This window comes from Gambusia affinis, linkage group LG06 (assembly GCF_019740435.1).
Source record: "Gambusia affinis linkage group LG06, SWU_Gaff_1.0, whole genome shotgun sequence".
NCBI lineage: Eukaryota > Metazoa > Chordata > Actinopteri > Cyprinodontiformes > Poeciliidae > Gambusia > Gambusia affinis.
The window spans coordinates 12,073,794-12,095,193 of NC_057873.1; the positions used below are offsets into that span (position 1 = coordinate 12,073,794).

A 21,400-nucleotide genomic window follows, 5' to 3' on the forward strand; every position below is an offset into this window, starting at 1 on the left:
TTTACAGAGAATTGCATAGAAATGAGATCACATTGCAAGTTAAAATTAATTTGATATTGATAATTCTGTCCATAATTAATTATCAGCTCAGCGTCTGTAGTGCTACAGCATTTCTCAACTCAGGAAGCATTTTACTTTGAAATGATCAAAGTAGTAACAAATACCCTGAATAAATCACACTCTGTTTGGAGCAGCTCAACATCAGACAAAAAAAAAAAAAAAAAAAGCTTACTTTAACTTTTGAATTAAATATCACAATTGGTCCCAGGTGTAAAGACTTAAGTAATGACCAAGTGTTGCCAAGATGTGTAGACATGCACTGATACTAGAATTTCCCTGAGATGTTTTTAAACATTACGGATGTTTGTGAGATGATGCACTTTTCAATAAGAGTGAACAATTTGTTAAATATAGCCTCTCTCAGAGATGCTGTTTGATAAAATAACTTCCATCAAAGTCGGAAAGCCTTTAATCCTTTGAGAGCATACTTTAATATTACACTAGCATATCTAATTTATTTGTTAAAGGTCATCAACATAAAACCAAAAAAAGCACAGATCCCTACATGCTAGGTATTTTAACCACACATTTCCACATAAAAGCCCATTCTCAGCTTCCCTCTCACTTTTGTACAAACATCCCACACTGCTGCTCTTTGTAAAGTCACTTGTAACTTTTTCTTCCACATTTGCCACAAATGATTCACAGAAAAACACTTCTTCCACCTCCTCCACCTGCTTTTGGTAAGGACAAACTCAAATGTGCAAACAACCGTTGCACTGAATATTTTTTTAAGTTTTAAGCTCTACTTAGACTTTCTAAGACAAACCTTATAATGGTTGTAGAAGCCCATCAATAATTTGTACACCCCTTATTCTCTAAAGCTCTTAGACTTAAGGTTCATTGATAATGCATAGCTTATCTTCCATCTATGTCAATCAAAGCCCACTACTTGGAGGATTTTATAAACTGGAGATGACTTAGGACAAATGCAGAAACTATTCGCATTTTTTACAAGCTAAATTCAAGCTTAAAATGTGTGTCCTTCACCCTCTTTACCAACTATTTTCATAAATTTGCAGCAATAAAATAAAAACGAAAGCAAATATGCAAAAAGCCAAGCAAGCAAAGATGGTATTAGAGTATAAACCCACAGTAGTGACACGTAGAGCGACCATACATAAACCATGAAATGATCTCCTGTGAAAACCTCTGTGACAAATCTTATTGGATCCATCTGCTGCCCCAGGGGAGCATAAAGTGTTGCAATGTTAAAAATGTGTGTGCTTAGGTAAAGCGAGTAGCCAACTGCTACTCTTACAGTTTTTTCTGTTTTAGATTATCCACATCCTGTTTAAAATATCAGCTTTGAATATTAAATCAATCAATCATTTTATTTGTATAGCACATTTCAGCAGCAAGGCATTTCAAAGTGCTTTACATCATATCAGACACAAAAACACAATGCTACATAGAATCAACAGATGTAGATTGGCTGAGGGAAATGCAGTTTTAAAGTCATGATTTCAATTAGTAAATGATAAAACTAGGCACAACGTCTGGTTCCATGTTATAAAAAAGTAAAGAAATGGCAAACATGACAACCACAGATAGCTCTAATTTGATACCTGCTTACTACAATAGAGATCCGTTTCCCCACCAATTCAACCTTTATTCATTTCCTTTAGGGACTCCTCAATGTTATGATCCTCATGTGTTTGTATCAAAGGTTTCACTTGTTTCTATTTGATATCTTTATTGTTTATTTACTTAGTTCTTATTATTTTAGTTTATCCCTGTGTTAGTTCACCTTATCTCATTGGTTGTGCTTTGAGCTTCTTTCTTTAGATTAGTGTTTCTGATCAAGTCAGTTTGATCTCTCTTAAGTTCTCTCTGCTTTGTTCATCTCTTGCCTTTTCCTCAACTTGCGCCCTTTCTCAGCCATTTCCTATCCCTAGATTTCCCTGTTCCGGCACTTTTCAGTCTGCTGCTTTCTCAGATTAGCTACTCTGGTTTCTTTGTCACGCTCACCTCTCTCTCTCAGTACTTAAGCTCCTCCGTTTGTTCCATTCCTTCAATGTTCTTGCTTGTGCTCTCTTCTGTTACGGTGACCTGTAAGTGTTCTCTTTGTTTCATTAAATTAGGCATGACAATCTCAATCTCTTATCGGCATTTTAGTCATGCCTCAAACCAGCACTAAATAACACCTATACCTTCTGGGAAAACATTATATAAACTGACAAGAAAAAAACCAAAAAAAAACTAAGAAATGTGTGCACCATTACATCTGCATTAGAACACCATTTACCAGTTACCATTTCAGAAAAATGGCAGACATTTAAGCATAGTAGTAGTAGTGTAATAATTCTGGGCTGCTCTGCTGATTCAGGAACCTGAAAGATTTGCTCTTATTGATGAAAGAGGAGGCAACATTGCTCACTCTCCACAATAGCTTTTCCTCCTCCAGCCAAGCAACTGCCAAAATTTGTGCATTTGAAATTTTGGGGTTGTACGAGCAGACATGTACATGCAAGCCAGCAATGCCAGAAAGATGACAAACATTAAAACTTTGTCACAGTAATGTCCTGTGTCTACCCAGAGTAGCAGAAAACAGTTGCTAATCATCGTCATTTGTCGCTCCCCATATGTAGCCAATAACAAAGCTCAAGTACATTTGGGTAATGCAGCATTTGAACTGAAGCTTCCCAGCAAAGCTACCAGTTAATGGCTAAAAAATAAATAATTTCGGCCTTGTCAAAACTTTAGTCCACTGGAGATCTTGTGCTATGATTTTCAATGGAATACTTATGCTTGAAAACCCTACTCAGTGACTGAATTGAAAAATTTCTACATAGTCTGGGAATACATGCAAAAGCATAATGGAGGTCGTTACTGCTGAATGTCACCAAGTAGGAAGATCTGGTTGAATTGAAGAGACCTTGAAGCATCATTCACTTTATTCTCGTGCACAATACTCTTTAAAATTACATTACATTAAATAACTTCTGTGAGAAGCAGCCTATATTTTTAATTCTCTCTTCACTCAAAGCAAAACGTCAACTTGCTTTTCTTTATGCATCTGAAAAACTGAAATGCAGACGTGCCTCCTAATTAATGTCAGCTTTGGGATTTTTTAAATAGTATTTTTATTTTGGGGAAAACAAAGAAAAATGTAGCAATGTCTTAAAATTAACAGTTTATTTTTCAGTGGCGGTCAACAAAGGTGCTTTTTCTTTCCTGGAAGTCAAACCACACTGCCCTGCATGTTTTAATTGTTTCCCTGCGTCATCAAATCTGATTCCAATTGATAGCTGTTTACTAAGTTTGCACAGAACTCAAATCATCTTAATCAGGTGTGTTAAACCAGGGAAACATACAGGGCAGTGTGGATCATAGACCAACGTCAGGAAACGCATACCTACCTAAATAGTAGGTGTGTATAGAGTTACAGAAATGATTGTACATATGATTGTACTATACAAAAATATTTTTTGAGAAAAACCTATAAAAGATCCAACAAATGACAGAAGGACTGACATGCAAATACTGACAGCAGCAGAAAATGCCCTTCCTAAAACTTGGAATTCACACAAATTTGGTTTAAAATTTCCTTTCAAAAATCACAGCTAGATTATTTTACCATTTGTTTCTGCATGTACCATTTGCACTTCAAGTGGTGAAAATTACAGGAGAAGAAGAAAAATCTGATCGCATGCAGTCACAGAAATGAAAAATGTAGGAACAAAGGTGACCCTTCAGAAAATCAGTAAAGCCGTCCTTGGAACTGCAATCAGGAGACACGGAACAGGCCATGACCAATCAGAGCATCAGTGCCTGCCCCCTAAAGTGATGCAACAGTTACACAATCTAACTTTAAAAAAAACAGTCACATTTCAGAGACTACATATGTTGTAAAGCAGCTGTGACAGGGAATCAGAGCTCAAAGAGTCAGTTCAGACAGTGTGAAATAGACTAAATAACAGTCTGTCTGGACCTAATACTGCTTTTTAAGACAAGACAGGAAATAAACACAACATCAAAATTTAGTTAGTGACCGTCACACTGGTCAAGGGAGAAATGTTGTGCATGACTTCTTAAGGCTATTGTAAATATCCCAACTTAAACTGTTTTTCTTTCCAATTCCAATTTAAATCAACCAACTGCAAGTTCTGCAAGTTGTCAATGCAAGCTTAGCCTTTGTCTCTATTTTGTGATGTGAGGAAATTCACAATGTATTGGTATCACTATGGAGTATTGGATCCAGAATAATGCCAAAAAGTTGAATAAATTTCTGATGTAGTGACAATGCCTGGAAATAATGAATATAGGGACCGTTTTAAGGTGGCATGAGATAACATTGATATGGTTTACTCACCTTAAGCTCCATTTGCTTACACCTCCAGAAAGCAGGTCCTGTTGGTTGTCCCAACACCTCTCATTTAGCAGCCAGACCACTGGCAAGTTTTCAGTTCAGTTTTTTTTTTTTTTTTTTTTTTTTAGAGGTTTTTCTGTGGTTTGGCTTCAAAACACCCTGAGTATATTCTCCTCATCTCCTCAGTTCTCTGTCCTTGTCCCATCACATGGCCACATGTGAAGCTCATCAGCCTACTTAAGACAACGCTCACCTTTCAGGGGTGGTGGATTGGCATCTGCAGGACATTGGAGTACCCGATAGAGGTCAACTACAATACAATTCAGCCCAAAACCAGTCGAAAATGTAGACTATCCCATTATTTTTCATTTCCCATATAGTATTTCATTAGATTTAATTCTGTTTGATAGAATTAAAGTTCCAAGAAAAACATATTTCCAAAATGAAAGGGATTTTATAAGATGCACACCACCACACAGTAGTACATAAATAGAAGGAATACAATACATTTTCAAGATGTTTTATACAAAAAAAATCTAGAATGTATGACATAAATACAAATTCAGACACTTGCAAATCAGAATAAAGTTGTGTACTAAGGAAATGTGGTGTAAGATCCACAATTTCAGATTTTCATTTTGAAAGTGTATCTCACCTTTACGACAAATTACACCTCTTGGCTCCCCCACCGTTTATATTCTGGGCTCCCCTGCTGCAACAGGCTGCTTCTTGTCTATGGCCATGACTAAAGGCTGGTAATGGCACTCAGTTGGGAGAGGGGTGTAAATTTTATGCCAAGCAGCTGAATCCCCCTGGCACAGCAAATGCATGTGTAGCCTTGTCACTAAAGAGGCTCCAAAAAATCCTAAACCAAATAGCAATCAAATACCTAGACATCACACTTACTCAGCATAAATCTAACTCTTGAATAGATATGAAGAAATTTGGAGAAAAGAAAAGATGCAAACAAATTCTGTCAGGATTGTATTGAGACTACAGACATGCTCAAAGTTTTGGCTCCAAGCAAAGCAAAAACTCAAAAACATCATTCTCCCTTTGATCTTTTCCAAGGAGATGCTTTTTTTTCCCTTTTTTTAAAGAGCTGTGATCCTCAGAAGTTTGACAAAAAGAAACAGCATCAAGAAGCAGTTTCTGTTGTGGATGATATTTATGGTATCTAATTTCATATTGATGTTGTGCTGCACCCTTTTCCCTTCCGTGCAACACGTAGATTCATTTACTAGTTTCAAAACTCCTCAGAGTCATTACCTTGAAAAAATAATGAGATTTGGCTAAATATAAGGCAGGCTTTAATGCCGAAAATGATCAAATGTTACAAGTCATACGAATGGAAAAGCCACAGAGCTACCGTCCAGCTCTGGGCTCCATTCAGCACACTTAATGGTGAAATCAAGTGAAGCAAAGAATGGAGCGTGAGGTCTGCTTTTATTTTCTCCTCATTCTGCTCCCTCTTTAAGGAGTGTTGGCCTGCCTTAATCAGTCAGATTTACATGTCACTGTCGCCAGTTCTACATGTTATGGTTGCGTGGGTGTGCAGGTGTGTGTGTGTGTAAGCAGATTAAAGAGATAGAGATAGACATTGTCTAATACATATACTGTATAAAACTTTATGCACATCAGTGATTAATTTGGTCTTTTTAGCAAATATCCGCAACTTCATTATAAGGCAAGCTGTGTGTCTGTCACATTAATCCCAACAAATTATGAAAATCTATTAATTTTTCACTTTCTCCTATGCATGTAGGTCAAGGGAAAAAGAAGGAAGAGAAGAAAATGAATTATGACTTTACAAGGGTTAATGACCAGACCTTTAATGACCAGAAAACTAATTGCTAATTATTAAAAAGAAATGTAAGTTATAGATAAACTCAAAGCCTTTGTTAGAGTGAAGGACTCAGCAGAAGCAGAAGAAGCCTGTAGGCAGTCTGGTAGCAGCTCATACAGTTCTGGTTCATCCACCTTCATTTCTGTTTGTGCCTTTGTTAGACGCTTGGAGCACTTCAGAAGCCTCCCATGACAGCATGGCCAGACCACCAACACTGGCAGCATGACCTTTATGGTCACAGCAGCAAACCCTGTCCACACTCAGGCACAGTGATGAGGGAGAGGAAGTTGGGCAGAGCAAGTGTCGGTGTTGTTTATATTCCCAGTACAGGTCTAATTAAAGTTTAATTCAGTGCAAAGTGCTGCCATGTGATCCAGGTCCAAAATACCAGATCTTATTAACAACCTCTAAGACAAGAAAGACGTAAGAAAAATACAACGGAGGTAAGGTTCTTCATCAGTGCAGCAAGAAAGAAAAAATCCACTGTAAACATCTAAAAGCTTTTTTTAATAGCAAAAAATATTCAGTGTTTCAACTGTTGTTAAAAGAATGGTATCATGCATTTTACATATTATACACAATCAAGTAGCTATGTCACATTTACATGTTATAAAATGCTATATCAAACATAACTTTAAAGAAATTTTACTTTTCAATTTGACACTTGAAATTACCCTCTATTTCTTTAAGAGGCACCTGTTCTTTCTGACACTGTCTTCAGCTCATCATCATCAAAACAATGCCTTTCCATTATTCCATTAACAATTGAATAATGTAGCTCATATGATTTCAACAGGTCCATAGTACCACGAGGTGTTTGCTAATTGCTTGTGCCACTAGCTGGGAAAGGAGCGGGCGGAGGGTTTTCTGTGAGGTGGAAGCTCGGCTGTGTACTGCAGCTCCAAGGAGAAACGTCGCACATTGTGGGAACAAGTGTTTAGGGACTTCTGAAGGGTGCCATGGTAAATTCAAGAATTCCTTAAAAGTCCATGGAAGAACCCAACCAGCACTCCAGGCATGTTTCTGTTGATCAAATAACACCACAACAAAATTTTAAAAGGTCATTTTTACATAATATCCAACTTTGTAATGGACTTGAAATGTTTTAAATCTGAAATTAGATATGATTGGTTTGTAGTGAATATCTTTCTTAACCTTGAAATGTCCGTTAGGGTTAAATGGTCTTGAAGAAAATATATGACTGATTTGGTGAAGGAGTTACTTTGTCTCTCAAAAGTACATGAGTCCTGCCTCATCAAACCATTCTGAATTAAAGTTTTAAAAATTTATACAAATTTAATGTGTCAAAAAATTAGAAACAAACATAGCTAGCAAGTCTTACTGATATCAACCTTTATTGAAGTTATCAAACGGTCACTTATTAATCACAACAATTACTATAAAAGCAAAGGTCGGAGCAGTTTACTAAATAGGTGGTTAGAGCAATCTGATCTAACAACAAATAATTAAACCCTTTGTTTGATATGAACTGCATGCACCTCCTTAAATTACAATGTTTCTTTGGTCCCTCTGTTTTTTACACAAATGGGAACAAAACTAGAAGCACATATACTTGAGCACCTCTTCCTTTAAATAAATCTCCCTTCACCTGCTTTCCAATGAAGCCATAGGTTACTGTGAAGGTCTGTGTTCCTTCAAATTGCTCAAACCAGTACAAAAATTTTAATAAGATTCTAGTCAGAGAAGATATCACTTTAACTGAGAGACAACATACAGGGAATTAGCCAGTGTGTTTATGTCAACAAAGGGACACTGAATGTGTTACAGAGGAAACACTAATAGCCACAAAGTGCACAGCATTTTAGCGCACTACAATAAACTGCTTCAAAAATCAAAGAACACATTTGTTTACATAAATGCTTCAATGTAAACCCTTGCTTTTGAAAAACATTTTCATCTTTCAGTGGCAGTCTTACTAAGCCTGGGTGGCATAAATGAAAGAATTCCACTTTGTGTCCTTTTCTTGTTTTAAGTTTCCATTTATCATCCAGCTGAGTCTGTTGCCTTTGTAGCAACATGGCAACAGTAGAGGACACCATATGAACTCAGCCTGCATGTCTTTGTTGCTCCAACATGAGACAAACTATTATCTTTATCTATGAAGCTGTTCCATAAACTCTGTCAGCTATGAAATACTGTCTGAGTTTGCGTTTGTAGTTTTGAGGTCAGAAGTTATCGGAATTGTTAAAACCAGGCCTTCTGATAAACTATCCTTCATGTTATTTGTGACAAATATGTTTTTGTCAAACCATGCACAGTGGAGACAAAAGGAAAGGTTAAACAGTGGATGACCTACAATATTTGCTTTCAGATATAAATAAGAGGCTTATTTATCTATCCATCCAGGAGTAGGAGCTGAAACTTGTCTCAAGCAGTCGGTGGATGAGAGGCAGGGTCACTCATGCTCATCCACTTTAGTGTGTACCATAAGGTCAAAGCTTGAAATATATTTATCTTTTAGATGAAAGCATAATATCAAACACACCACTAAACTAAATCTCAAACAGCAACAGATGATCTGATAAACCACAGACATGATAGAAATGAAAAAGATCCATCCATGCACCCATCCACCCACCCACTGTCTACACCCGTAGACCCCCTGCAACCTTACTGGTATCTATTTCGGCAGTCACTGAACAAAAGGCAAGATACACCCCGGACAAGTCACAAGTCCATCACGGCAACACAGAGACACACAGGACAAACAACCACATAATCTTGATTACAATTTGCTGTGAATGATTTTTAGTATTTAGATTGGCACACTTATTATCCACTCCTTATTTAATAGTGTCTTGCCATAATCATTTAGTGTGCCAGCAATATGAAAACCAATATGTGAAATACAACCAACTCGTTTTTTGTAAATATTGTACCATCAATATAATCTGCATTTTCACTATGTTTGATTCTCCCTTTCTCATAATTTGTAATTTGAATGATAAAACATCTAAATCAAAACTAATGTAGATTTGTGATGAGCATTCTGGGTTCTCCTAACGCTAATGGAAAATTCTATATAAACATATATTACACTTTTATGTTGGTAAAAGCTCTGACGTATCCTAAATGAGAGAGAAAATTTGTTTTTCAGTGCTATGGGCCTCAGCTACTTACAAGTGAACATGAACTGTGGAAAAAAGGAAGCCCTAAATTATCGTTGCCATAGTAACTTCCTGTTTTAATCAATGACTGCTGTCTGCTGTTTTGAAAAATGAGTGCCTGGTCTTCGACTCAGGTCTATCTGAGGGTTTTAGCTGTTAGAATTAGTAAAAAAAAAATAGCATTTATGATGAAGCAGATGAAGAAAGTGTATTTGTATGCAGATACTTGTACAACAATGGACAGTAGGAGTAATCCTTAGTGTTTGCTGAAGGTCAGAATTTTTTACCAGTTTGGAGTCGACAGTTTCATCTGCTCATATAGAGACGTGAGAAGATTTCAATACAGTCCGATTTTTGAACAACACATTCAGAAATTGAGCTAAATCTATGAAAACATTTTGTTGAAGAGACAAAGAAAAGGTTCTGCTTATTTTCTCTTCCCATTGTTATCCATATGAAACAGAGTAAATATTTTGAGAGTTGTTTAATTCATATGATGACCAACAGCCGATTATTATTTAACCTAGATTAAACCCAGTGCTTTGGTACATGATCATTTCTTCTTTTTCTCCAGTAAATCATACATATCCGCTATTATTAAAATCTGACTGAATATATATATATATATATATATATATATATATATATATATATATATATATATATATATATATATATATATATATATATATATATATATATATATATATATATATATATATATATATATATATATATATATATATATATGAAGCTATAACAAACAGGTATGACTGAAAATGTAGCATAACAGACCATAATCAGAACTAAACTTTGACTGAAAGTAAAATAGTGTATGCCCACAATACATGACCACTAATCGCATAGAAATTTCCAATTAGGAGTGGCAGTGAACTACACAGCTGGGTCAAAAATTTGTTGCTTGTTTACAGATAAATGATACCTTGATTGAAAGAAAAAAAAAAAATCAATTTCCCAGATGTCAGCAAAAAGCCAAGGCCTTGAGAAAAAAAAAATCACTGATCATTTTCAAATAATCTGAAGGAAAATTACATTCAGAACATTCAGTCCATCTTTTCATAAGAAACAAAGTCAAGCCTATGTCGTCTTTCCCTTGAAATGCCTGGTGACCATCATTTAATTTTCCCTCCTTATTTGAAGAAAGAACTGAAATGTCCTTTTGGCCTTGCAAAATAAAACATCTATTCCACAGTCAATAAAGCTGTGCCATTCGAGTGAAAATCATTAATCACGCACCATTTTCCAAAAGACCCAGTTAATGTTCTGAGAGAAGTGCTGTCTCTGACACAATGTAGCTCACATAATATATAATCAAAACAGATCTGCAGAGACTTCTTTCATTGGCAAGTTAAGCCTCACACTATCACATGGAATCAGAAACTCAACCATTATGTGCAGAGCTGTGAAACTCATGACACAAGAGGGGCGCCCTTCCCTACTGGTCTGCCGCCATACAACCTCCGGACATTTCAGTGTTGTACTAACACCAGCACGCCCCACAGAGGCAGCAGAGATGTAAGACACAGCAGAGAGCCCCACCACACCACCCCCTGTCCTCATTCCTTGTGCATGTACATATGTTTGCAGAAATGTGAGCGGCATAGTGCTTTCAAATTGGCATGTAGTATACATTCGAACAAAGTGAGTGGGAGGAACAGTCAGTTCTCCTTGGCAAGCAAGATCCAATATCCCAAACTCAAGATTAAATTTTTTTGTGTTGCGTTGCATGTTACTGCATTGGTGTATATTTCTTCCCCCCTAAAATATCTTCACCTTCCTAAAATAATGGCCTAAGTCATTTTGTAGCAAAAACGGGTTGGTGATTTTTTATTCTTCTTTTTTTTCCCCAAAATCCCTTTTAGGAAAAAAAAAATAATAATAAAAAACGACTTAGGCCATTATTTTAGAAAGGTGACCATATGTTAGAGAAAATGACTTGGGCCATTATTTCAGGAAGGTTAAGAAATTTTAGGGGGGAAGAAATGGGCACTAAGGCAGTAACATGAAGCCACTTCTTCATGTTACTGCAATGGCATGAAGCAGTGGTCCCACTTGGGGATCAGTTCCCCAAGCGGGCCTCTGAACATTTAAATGAAGAAGACTAACTGTTGTACAAAGTTTTTTCTGAACATCCTTTGATCTTTGTTTTTTTTTTCCTTTCATCATATTTTTAGGAGTTTACACATTTTAAATTAAAGCATAAAAGTATTTTGATTTAGATTTAATTACTGGGCATCATTCTTTTTTGTCATCTTGAAGACAGTGATATAACTCCAGACTTTGAATGGAGGTGGAAAAGCTTCATTTTCTCTGGCTGAGAGTTGAGATCTACTGCGGCACTTGTAGTGACAGCTCTCTCCTCTCTGCTGATCGATCGTTACCACTCCATTACCAACACACCTTTTGGAGTTGAGCTACTTACAATCTAGAAAGCATCATCAATGCTGACATTCAATTTACAAAGGTTGACAGCAGGCAGAGAGTGAATTAAACAGATGTTTCCCACTGTGTTGTTACTTTTATATTCTCTTCTCTCGACTTCTCCCTTTTAGTCAGTTTCAGTCAGTTTGTTGTTCACCAACATACACTTACAATCAGTGAAAGTATACGTTTATATCAAATTATGGAAATTTGTCTACCAACTTCTGTGAACCACCCAAGAACAAATGGTTCACAGAAAGTGGTGGAGTTTGCCTTGGACATTAGAAAATTGGTCATTTATGATTTTATGCTTTATTCACTCATCTGCTTCACAAGCTGTGTAGTGAGTTCATAGATGAAACATATCTCAAAATCACCTTTCATTTACCTTTTCTAGAGGGTCTTTAATAAAGATAACTTACGACTTCAGCTGCTCATTTAAACAAACAGAAATGAGAAACTTTGTCTTTTGGTTTATCGAATGAAGTCTTTTGAGGTTTATCCTGTCCGCTGCTCATTTCTATACTTTCTCAGAGAAATTAGACATACAAATACACGTGCAGTTATTCCATCAGTCCAATACTTGATGACAAATGATGTTCTAGTCAAAATAATCTGTGTTTTAAATTAGTAAGCAGTATTAATGATGTCGTACACATTGGAACTTAGCAAGCCATGTTGAAGCTAATTAGTGTTGGACATAATACACATGAGGGTAATTGTTTTGTGTTGGGTAGGTGAGCATTGTGTTATTGAAGAATGACCCAATAGCTTTCTAAATATGTGCAAGATGGTGGATTTGATCTATACCCTAAAAAAGTCACCACAAGGAAATTACCAATATTATTCACCCTATGCAGCATTGTCCACTCCAAATGATTTTATCCACCAATATGACACAATCAAATATTTATGTGTACTAGACAGTATATGCATACAAAAAAACTATGTCCGCAATGCACTTTGATGAACACTAAGAAAAACTACAGACTTTGAGTTCAAGACTTGAACTGCTTTTTAATATTCCACAAAGAGCCTGACCTATTGCATATTTTGACACCTTTTACTCCAAATGATAAAACACTTCATATTATTATTATTATTATTATTATTATTATTATTATTATTATTATTATTATTATTATTATTATTATTATTATTATTATTATTATTATTATTATTGACTAATGACTTCATGAGGCTAGTGTAAAGGGCCTAAAGAATCACAAGCAAGTTGGGAGCCACAGTTTGCAGACTCTCAGAGGGCCGACTGCAGGTCTGCTGACAGTGGCCCCCATCCTTGAAGAGCGACCACCTGCAGAGAGGGAAGCGCAGCACAACAATAAGAATGATGAGCCTGGAGAAACAGAGGAATTGCAAGAAACAGAGGGACTTGAGAAACTGCAGAAAACAGTCAAAGATAAACCCAGTAAGGTTCATTTCCAGCCTGTCTCTGTTGACATCAGCTTCTCTACTGTTTATACAGATGATGCTTATGACTTCAACACTGATTTTACATGAACTCCCCCCATAACTTGTGAACTCTTTTCACCATCCAGAGCTGGAACTACTCATGACGGAGGTCAGATTTGTGTTTTTGTTTTTTGATCCCCCGTTATTTAATTAGACTCTAAGCATTCTATTGTTAATATCCGGAATTTGGGTTGTTGTGTTTGCTTGGTGGGTTTTCTCTCAGTTTCAGAGCTTCATGTTTCCACTACGTAGCTGGCCTGGCCAGTGGACGCAGTGGAAATCTAGAGCAGCAGATTCTTTTTCAGCGGATGAAGCTCAGCAGCAATAATCTTTGTGGCACCTTCTGTGCTGTCTCTTAGTCTCACAATCTCAGCTCTATGTAGATATCCTCGTTAAAGATGCACGTCACCAATAACAGCTCTGGATCTCTTTCCCTTCCAGCAATCTCTGTGCTCCTTCCTCATCATCATCCTCCTTTGAGCCAACTTGTCTGCTTTCCGACAGTCACTCTGTTCCACCTGCTGAAGCTCTCACGTCATCTCCTCATTCCCAGCTCCAGACCTCCTGCACTCTCCTTATCATCCAGCTCCAAATTTCCATCAAACCTCTGGCTAAAACCACCACCCACACCAACAACCCTGGATTCCACTCACTCTTCCCTGGTGTGCTTCACCCTTCAGTAAGCTCCTTCCTTTTATCCCCTCCACTTATTTACATTCACTCTTCCGTTTTGCTCAGGAGAGCCGACAGTGGCTCTGTCGTTCTGTCCTTGGGCGAGATACTTCACCCACCTTGCCTGCTGGTGTTAGTCAGAGGGCCCTGCGGAGCCGGTGTATGGTGGGCTCACTACTGTAAAATCTGTCCCAGGGGAGATGCAGCTACAATTTTGCTTACCACCATCAGTGTGTGAATAGGTATGTCAATGACTGAATGTGGTTTAAAGCGCTTTGGGGTCCTCTGGACTAGATAAAGTGCTATACTAGTACAGGCCATTTACCATGTAACTATCACCTTATCCACACAGTGTCTCTGCTTCCAGGTCTCCAGCAATCCCACTGGAGCAGCAACAAGTCATTAATCAAATAATTGTAAAATAAACCTTTTAAGACTCCCTTTGCCTCCGGAGAGTATTTGTGCATGTGGGTCAGATAATTGCCAACCATGACAGGTAGTGATGATCTTTCTCTTAATAGATTGAATCACTTCTCAACAAAAGCAACATGTCAGTGCTGCAGAGCTGTCAGGATATTTCATTAGTGCTTTGAGGCTGTGTGATTAAGGAGATGATAAAGAGTGCTAACAAGATTTAGGAGACTGAGTAATGATATTATCTTTGCTCTCTAAAATAAACAAATCACTAACAAACACTACAGAAATAATTGGAGCTGAGAAATTGGACAACTCCTGTAGAAAAAGCCCTCCATGTTCTTATGACGAGCTGTGAGATATCACAACCTGCTGTTAGAGTGGGGACTGACAGCAAAGCATTAAAAACTGAGACAAGTCACTTAAGATTTTACCAGAGACATTAAAGGTAAACATTTGAGGTTAATTTTACTAAATATGAAAAAGCAACTTGAAAATGTGTTAATCTGAGTTCAGCAATAGAGGAAAAAATTTAGCCTAGAGCTAATAATATGACAAAACATATCTAATTTCACTGAGCAATCAGCTCAACCTGTTTCCTTAAGTCATGCTGCTCAACTGATCAATCATAGCATTGCCTCTGTCTGCATTCCATTAGCAAACATCGACATTTCCTTTTAGAGCCAATGCACTTACAGTCTGGAGAGCATCATTACTTACTGGTGACATTTAATTACAAAAGTAGCCAGGAAGGTAAACACAGAAAAAATACACTCATCATTCCACAGTGACTGACTCTTTTTCCTACATTTGTCCTACAGTCTGTTTAGGAGTAATGTCAATTACTGAACATCCTCTAATGTATTCTTTCAATACAAACTGATTGAAAGCCCAAATAAAACAACTACAGTACTCCATTACATTTTTTTTTCAGTTTTGTCTTTTTTAATTTTTTGTCTCGCAAAATGTTTCCGAACACCAAACAAATTGTTTTTAGCCTATTATGATAAACACCTAATTGCCCTGATTGCCAATTCATGTATCTGTGTTTAATCACTTTGAAAAGCTGTCTTAAATTTCATTTATCTGAATTAAAATGTTATTTACTAATTAAAATATTAATGCATGGAAGAAATTTGATTCTTTCATGCATATCTAAGGAATTCTTGATTTACCCGTGGCAGCCATTCACCCTGTACCTTTACGTTTGCTCTTACAAATCCCCGCCTCTTTCTACAAAGCTCTGGTTTGAAGCTTCAGACCCCAGACTAGTGGCAGCAGCAACTATTAAGTGCCTGATTGAACTACGAGTCTCCTAAGGATGGCTGTGAATGGCATCGGTAAATGGCATGAAGCATTGTTGTGATGAAGTGGTGAAGGGGTGAATTGAGAGTGTTAGGCAGGCTAATAGGTTCAGATAGAGCTATGTTAATAAGTACATTTAGGTCAACACAGTTATTTAATTGTGCATTTAAATTGCACAATGTGCCTAAAAAATACAAAATGACTCCTCCCCCCACCACCGCCGCCGCCAAATAAATTAACTCAGTGAATGTAGCGAGAAGGTGAAGAAAGAATTGTTTTACAAAAGCTTGTTGGTTCTGAAACACATTAACATTGTTGCTCGATCTTTCATTATTCTTTTTCTTTCTTAACTTTTCTCTACATCTTTTTTCCTCATCCTTATCTTTTCCTTTCTCTTCAAATCCACATCTCTCAACGTCGTCCCTTATCTGGTCAAACTATGTCTCCACTATTTTCGCCCCAGTTTTTACAGGAAGTCCATTTAGTCTATGTCTGCAAAGCATTTGCTCAAATCCATTGCAACAATGTCCTCATCTTTTATGCATGCCTTTTTCCATTTATTCATTTCTTTCAGGTCTTTTGACTTATTGTCTGTCTGATAAGGGAAATAGACTCAGCTCCCATGAGAAGGTGAAAGAGAGATGGTGAAATGTGATCAGTATCTGCTAAGAGAGACAACCTGTATTTCTAGGCTCTTGACTCAGAGGCTGAATATACTTGACTGTATTATGCTGAGCTCATGGGACACTATTGTTCCACCGATCTCCTTCTGTTGTAACAACATTTATGTAGAGATTTCACAAAAAATGTGTTGTATTGTTCCTCTTTTTTTAAGAGGAAGTTTGATAGAATTATTTTCTATGCCTATGTTAGAAATTTAGGAGTTATTTTAGATTATATTGGTGAGTAAAACTTTACAGAGCTGGATTTCATTTTCAACATTTTACTCCAGTTGTTGGCAATGTGACGTGTTACTGTCTATAATGGCTCCCTTGTCTGTGTGGATTTCAGTTTTATAGATTCTTCAATGCTGAGAAAATATGAAGCAAGTATACACACTATGACTGCTGCCAAGGTTCTCTGTAGCAGTTACTGTAGCTTGTTGAAGTATGAATGGACCTCATATCTCACTGTCTGTAAGACAACATGTAAAGTCGTAAACTAGTGACTGACTGAATGCAGCGAGGAAAAGGGGTGTAATCTCATACAATACTTTAATGTTACAAGTATATGGTGTACTTTTGAAACCTGGGAGCATAGGATGACAAAAAATCTGCAATGTACATAGGTTTGAAAAATATGTATAAAATGTATAAACATGGACATAGTCTAATTCTCAAAGCAAGTTTCATTTATATTCTGCTGAATCCAGACTACATGTGATGTGTGTCTTATTGTATTACCATATAAATAACTTCCACTGCTTATCTTGATTTGTCAGGAAACAAGAACGGAAAGACACTGAAGAAGATGACATAAAGTGACATTTTGCTGACTATGTGATTGTTACTGTTATTTATGAGTCTTATCTAGCTCCCTACTTCTATTAACAATCCTTAAAAACATTTATTTACTGTGTTTCTCAGCTCTACCTCACCTGTTTTTATGCTGCAAGGTTTCACAGAAAAACAAAGACACAGTTTTGTAAAATATGTAAGACAAATCCTCCCTTGTCATCATCTTTAAAAGAACAGAGATATTTTGTTTATTTTGTCTTAATTGTGAACTGTCTACTTTCATATTAAAATTAATTAATCTTTCATTTGTAACAAGTCAAATCAATAAAACTGTGAAAGGAAAACCTTGTTATTTACCCACACATTTGCAGTGGTTAAAGAATAATTTACAAAGAAATTCAAATAAAACCCTGAAGACAAATGAGAAAGCACTGACCCTCTGCCTCTAAAAGCAGTAGCTTGATCACCCAGTATGTCCACCCATATGATGTAAACCACACAGGTCATACAAGTTCTGTGCCACTGACAGTGAACATTTACTGTAGATTCTTCAGACTAAAGGTTTAGACATGTCCATTCTATGTTTTACAAATGGCAGCATGTAAAGAAGAGATTTTGGAAACAAACATACCTAGACAATAAGAGAATGTTGCAATTCATCTGCTGCCAGAAGACAGCTTTAGATCCTCAGAGCTACAGAGTCCAATTGTTCAAGACCATCTGACAAAGTGCTTAGACCACTAACAGCAGGCCAAGGCCACTCTCACAGCTGCTGGCACAATTATCACCACGAATTACAACCTCCTCAAGGAATTTCACAGTTGACTGCAGAAAATAATTTTCAGGGATGGCTACAATATATCTGGCCCATCACACCAGACTGCTCAACAGTTTAATCACTACAGCAACAAGAAGAGACACATATGCATTTTTCTCACACTGTCTGATATGAAATCTGAATAATGTTTTCGGTTATAGGTTCATTAGAATTACCAATTTGTTTCTATTCGCTAAATGACAGAATAATGAGAGAAGTATTTTTTAAAGACAGTTTTTATTACTCTAATTTTGTATTGCTATATAAAGAAGTGTGTACACTTCAGGTGTTAACTCTAGGAACAGAAATTAGTCTACTAGTTAGTATAGAGTAACTAACTAGTAGTTGCTGGTTAGTTACAAAGTAGTAACTAACTGACTGTTGCTTCCTATCAAATCCATTAAAACGAAAAATAAAGTCACCAGGAGCAAAGAATAATCTCTCCCAACAGCAAAGAGCAATTACTGTTTAACATTTGATGAGGCTTGACACGATGCAAGTGCAGCCAGTTAGCCAATCTATAAAATGATCAATGCTGGAATTAAACAACAAGTGGTTTCCAATGCAGAATGTTGAATGAGAATTATATTAATGCCATCCAATTTATTACATTGTTCTGTCAGATTTACCATGCAAAATCTAACCCCTGCTGCTAGTTTGCCCATACCACTATCATATTTTGTCATTGTCATCCACACTGCTTCAGAATGAAAGAGAAATGTTCACTATTTAATGGAAGGGAACAGCAACACATGCATTTGTGCTGTTAGATACTATTTTCTCGTAGCTGTGAACAATGGGAGATTAACTATCATAGCTCTCAACAAGGAGAGTCAGATCTGTCTGAAAGCCTATTTCCTTTATAATTTACATCTATCCATCCATCTGTTCATCATTCCATTGTCTATACATGATTATCCTTGCAGGACCACAATGGCACCAGTTCCTGTTTCCATTTGTCATTGGACGAGAAGTGGGGTGCTTTCTGGGAGTATGAAGATGCAGCTCTGTGAATGCAGTTTCAGGAATGCTTTCTGAAAAGCATTGCTCTTTTAAAACATAAGCAATGAATGAAAAGAAAACACAAAAGTTTCAGTTTAATTAACTGTCCAGCTCTTCAGACTTGAGAATCAGTAATGGAGGCAGAAAGAGAAAGAGAGAAAAAAGTGGACTGGAAAAAAGTAAAAGTTGCTGAATTAGGTCAAGGCTTTTAATATTTTTTTTTTTCCAAGTCCGTGAGATGGCGGTGAGACTGAAAACTTTTAATATTTAGTACTTGCTATGTCAAATTATAAAGTATCAGTGTTGTTTTAACATTTATCATAACTGCTCTATTATTTTGAAGTATTAAGAGAAATAAAATCAATGCAGAATAACATTCCAACACCCCCCAATAGCTCAATAATAATAATAATAATAATAATAATAATAATAATAATAATAATAATAATAATAATAATAATAATAATAATAATAATAATAAATACAATGTTTTAATTTTGTGATGTTTTCACAAATCATAGTCTTTGAATTACATCCTGCACTGAGCCCCCAAAATATGACCAGGAGACCACATATCACCACACACTCACCTGTATTAAAAGCAGACTAAGCCACATAAAACGTTTAATCCAATAATGCATTTGCTTGGTTATTTGCACATGACTCACAATAAATTGCAAGACTGTTGAAGGTATCAGAGAGAATGAGCAGTGTCATTTATCAGACCCAATAAGCAATAAATAACCTGAAAGCCAAGGAGAGTACACCTCTTACCTACATGATGAACTTTACGATTTGATTTCTTTGAAAGTATCAAACACTGGAGACCAGTATTCAAAATCTAACAATACAAACACACACAAAAAAAGACTGAATCAATCACTGACAGATCATCCCAATGCAAAACAGTTTATGGAGCAGAATTTGCAGACCTTAATTTATAAATAGTGCAGAAAAAACAACATGAAGTAGGTAACATGACTGGCTGTAGGTAGGGCTAATGGTGATTAGTCAGGCCAGTTGTGGGCCACTGCAACTGGGCTACCTAATTAGATGGGTTGACACTATGCCTTCCTTCCCTTGGTCCTCCTGAGTTCTGGTCAATGGCTCCTGGGATCTTGCGTATGTGCCAGGCCTGCACAGTGAGCTGGGAGGTTGAATGACCATCCGCTTTCCCTGTGCCAGTAGCAGACCATCCTGTGCTACGCTTGGGCTCTATTCAAATAACTTTGCACCTCACACAGACCTACTCTGCACACAAATCAATCCACACACATACTGATCCAAATAGCTGAATGTCAAACACTACTTCAATGTTGTGGATGATTGAGAAAAGTGGAACTTTTTGCAAAATTTAACATCTGGCATAAAACTAACGTAGCATTCCAGGAGTATAACATTACACGTACAGAAAATTATGGGGAATGAGGTAGCAGAAGGGTCTCAGGCAGCTTTGGTTTTTGAGTACCTCAGGAATTTGCAGGAATTGAAGTTACAATGAACTTGTCTAGTTTTGTGTATGATCAGCAAACTATTCTCCATCCTCTATACCTCACGTCATATGAAGACAGATAAAAGATATGGTATATGTAGTAGAAGGTTACAAAATTAAAACTACTGAATGCTGTTTTTCCTATGCTGTGAAAGATGATTTTGAAAATAATAGTTTTTTCACTTACCTGTGTGAAAAAATAAAAACTGAAAAAAAATTCATGTACTAAGTTAACAAAAAGAAACCAAGTCAACATTTAAAGTGAAAAAAAGGTTTCTCCTGCTCTAACTTTTTTGTCAGTTTAATCTGTTAATTTGCATTTAGAAAGAACTGTTGACATTGTGGCTCTGTCTGTGCAGCCACCCTCCAGGAAATCGCCAAGAGATTTTCTCTCCTGATCTAAATGAACTGTGTAATGAGGGTCAGAAACCAAGTAGGAGACAGAACAAGAAGGTTTCATCTTGGGATAACCTGATAACACTAATGGTCATATTTTCACCTCATACCCTCTTCAAAATAATTACACCCAATTAGCAAATGTTTGCTCTTCCGTACTCTGGCTGCCAAATATTGGAAAATATGAGCATAAATAGAGTTTACTATAAATTTTTTAATACTAATAAATTTACAAATTGAATATGAAAGTGTACTTCTCTAATGATATATAAACAGCTTTGTGGAACATCCATAATGTTTTACAGTTTGTGCTTAGTTTAAAGTTGTGGAAAAAGGTCAACACTGTTCTTTCTGACATTTTATCTTACGTTTAACCTCAGCAAATTTCCTAATAACATCATCTGTAGACTTCTGCCAAGCAGGATTCCTACAGCAGAGAAGTTAGAAAATACATTTTCTTAAACTATTTGAATCAACGTTAAATAGCAGACTAGAAATAGGGAGCAAAGTGTAATGAGTTGTGGAAGGAAAAAAATATAAGACATTTCCTTTTTAAAATGATGAGACAGAAATAAAAAATTAGA

General features: G+C 36.5%; 1 protein-coding gene across 2 annotated transcripts in view; it reads right to left on the reverse strand.

The window, feature by feature from the left end:
• LOC122832292 (limbic system associated membrane protein) overlaps positions 1 to 21,400 on the reverse strand; it is a 719,104-nt gene that overhangs the window by 354,506 nt on the left and 343,198 nt on the right. The window contains exon 1 of one of the 2 annotated variants that reach the window (XM_044118885.1): positions 4,376 to 4,490. The exons of the other annotated variant lie outside the window; for it this stretch is intronic. The gene's annotated coding sequence lies outside the window, so the exon portion shown is untranslated. Of the gene's footprint in view, positions 1 to 4,375; positions 4,491 to 21,400 lie in introns of those variants that run through there. 2 annotated transcript variants of the gene reach the window in all.